Source organism: Echinops telfairi, unplaced genomic scaffold, assembly GCF_000313985.2.
Source record: "Echinops telfairi isolate 266 unplaced genomic scaffold, ASM31398v2 ScPeMD7_2;HRSCAF=8, whole genome shotgun sequence".
Taxonomy (NCBI): Eukaryota; Metazoa; Chordata; class Mammalia; order Afrosoricida; family Tenrecidae; genus Echinops; species Echinops telfairi.
Window position 1 is genome coordinate 60,187,423 of NW_022103898.1, and position 2,965 is coordinate 60,190,387.

Here is a 2,965-nt window from a genome sequence, read left to right on the forward strand (position 1 = left end):
CACACACCACACCACACCAGCACCACCACCACCAGATTTTCTTATTCAAAAGTCCCCTCCTAAGAGGTTGTGGCAAGGCCAATCCAAAAAGACAGCCTCTCTCACTCTCCAGCTCCTCCTCACTGCCAGGAGCCAATGCTGACTCCCAGTGACACCCCCTGTGGGTTTCTGAGACTGAACTGGTCACAGGAGTACAAAGCCATCTTTCTCCTGATGAGCTGCTGGTGGTTTCGAACTGCTGACTATGTAGAGCGCAGCCCAACACGTAACCACCACACCACCAGGGCTCCTTTCTCTCCATCTCCTTAGACTGCTTTCTTTGTCCTCCCCACTTTTCTGACTCCGTTGTTTCTGAAGACATGGTATCTGCTTCTATGCTCAAAGAAGCCCTGGTGTTGCTATGGGTTGAGGTTACTGTGGGGCCCCAAAAGGTAAAGGTGACATTTCAAATACGCCAGCGGCTCTGCAGGAGAAAGACGGATGCTGTCCTTGCCGTAAAGCGTTGCTGTCTCGGAAATCCTGAGGGGCAGTCCTACAAAGACTGGTTATGATTCAGAATTGACTGCAATGGCAATGGCAATGGCAGTGGGTTTACATTGCTATTGTTGTCTCCTCAGTTCATCCTTAAGGTGAAAGAGCTTGTCTGGTTCTCAGGAAATCCAAACATATATGAGGGGGCTTCCAAAAGTGTCTAGGGGAAAAAATCCATAATTTTGTAATTCCATTGTTCCACAAACTTTTTGAAGTTCCTTGTAGCAAAAGACAGGAGAGGGAGATTTATGTCAACCCCATGCAGGTCAGAGGGGAACTGTGTTCCACAGAGTTTCCAATGATTGACTTTTCAGATGCAAACCACTGAGCATTTTCCCCCAAAGGCACCTCCAGGAGGACACAAGTTTCCATCCTTTAAATTAGCAGCCATTGGTACCACCCAGGGACTCCAAACACATAGTTTTCCAACAAATACCAATTTGCAAAAGGAAAAAGGAACACAGGAATATAATACAAGGACACTGCTCCCGGATCACATATGACTTCAAGAAAGATGTAACACACCGATTTAAAAAGGTTAAATACATGTAAAAGATGGATAATAAAAAGTGTAAATGGAAAGTCTTTTGAGGAGTAGTGTTGTGCCTGAAATGGTAAGATGATGTTGGAGAAGCTGTGAACTGCACCAGCCTTGAAGGCAGTGGACATTGAGCATGTATAGGACAGGGGCCAGGGTACCACCCAGGAAACTGTACAAACCATGTGAAAGGAGGCCAAATAACAAATACCTGGGGTCCCCAGCTTACCCCACCCATGAAAGAGTAGACCAGCATTGCTGCTTACCTACTCCACCAACTCTCGAGCAGGATAGAAAGAATAAAAGCCCAAATGTGGATTTTCTCAAGGAAAGCTGGGAGCCAAGGCAGCCTCGCAAACCCCTGATCCATCCGGAAGTGATGTGCAGGATGAGAGTCCTGCGCGAGACATTCAGAGACTCTTGTGGAGAAAGGGCATCTCACAGAACAGAGCACAGAGTTCTGAGTTGGGAGCTAGCGAGGAGGGGGCACAAACATGAAAAGAGAAGGGAGGGATTAAAAATAAGACTTGCTAGAGAGAGTGTGGTGGTTCAGTTGTCAGATTCTCATCTTCCATGTGGAAGATGAAGTGTATGACCACCATCCTTGCATTTGTCAGTGGAGGTTTGCCTGTTCTGTGATCCTGAACAAGTTTGGGGGAGCTTCCAGATGAAGACAGACTATAAAAAAAGATCTGGCAGCCACTTCCAAGAATTCACCCTGTGAAAACCCTATGGATCACAGTGGTCTCACCCCCCCATGTGGTGCAAGACCAGGTGGAGCTTTGTTCTGCTGTGGCATCACCATGGAGCTGGACCAACTCAATGGCAGCTAACAAGGACAAGAGCCACAAAGAACATGTACATGAACCTCCTTCATGCACGAAAGAAGTATGCGTGGTGTGGCTGTGTCAACATTACTTTACCCCTCTGAGCTTTCATTTCCTCATCAGAAAATTGAGGCAGCGAGGACTTCCGGTAAGATGGCAACAGAGTGACACATACCAGAGGGACTATGCAGAATTCAGCCCAGGAGAGTTGCTTAGAGGAAAATTCAACACTGCTGGAACGCAGGAGGACCATCATAAAGATAAGTAGGCACAGACCCACAGGGTTTGGAGGGGCTGGGGGCTTCTGGATTACCCCAGTGGAGGCCGGCTGGGGCTTGACCTTGGCCCCGTAACTGTCTCTGCTGGAGACGGGACCATTTGGAGCCCATAGGGGGCTTGGTCTCAACACAGCCAGTTTCCTGCCACCTGCCTCAGGGCAGGGAATGGACCCTTGCAGCTCCACAGACAGGGATCGGGGTTCAGCTACATTGTTACTTTTGTTTCCATCTCTTCTCTCTATCACCCTACAGTCTTGGAGGGCTGCCCAGGGGCTTTTTCCCAACACAGCCACAGCTTGCCGCAGCCACATCCTCGGGAAGGGACTAAACCTTTGCAGCTCCATGGACAGGGATCAGGGTTCAGCTACATTGTTGCTTTTGTTTTCTTCACTATATACCCACACAGTCTAAGCGGGCTTACTTTTTATTTTTACTTTTATCTCCTCTTTGTCTCTTTCCTGTTCTCTCACGTGCCACTGCTGACCTTAAGAACACTCCCCTTAGCCTACCGCATTTATTCCTGCACCACACCCAGCTAGGTGAGCTCCACCCTGTGTAGCTAGCGCTAGAATGGAGAAAGCCCTGCTGACATCCACCAGGGTATACTCTGCCCAACTTCTTACCGGGGAATTCCTGCCTGTGTGCCTGGGGGCCTAAGGCAGCTCGGCCAACACTCGTCAACATTTCAAGCTGCTGCAGGAACCTCTGCCCAACCTCCGCAACACCAAAGCAGGCAACCCACCAGCCTTCTGGGGCACTCCCCTGAGAGGGAAGCCATCGGAGGATAAAGC

The 2,965-nt window shown here is 49.2% G+C and overlaps 1 protein-coding gene across 2 annotated transcripts in view; it reads right to left on the minus strand.

Moving 5' to 3' along the window:
* TPH2 (tryptophan hydroxylase 2) overlaps window positions 1-2,965 on the minus strand; it is a 143,202-nt gene that overhangs the window by 84,781 nt on the left and 55,456 nt on the right. The gene's annotated exons all lie outside the window — the stretch shown is intronic.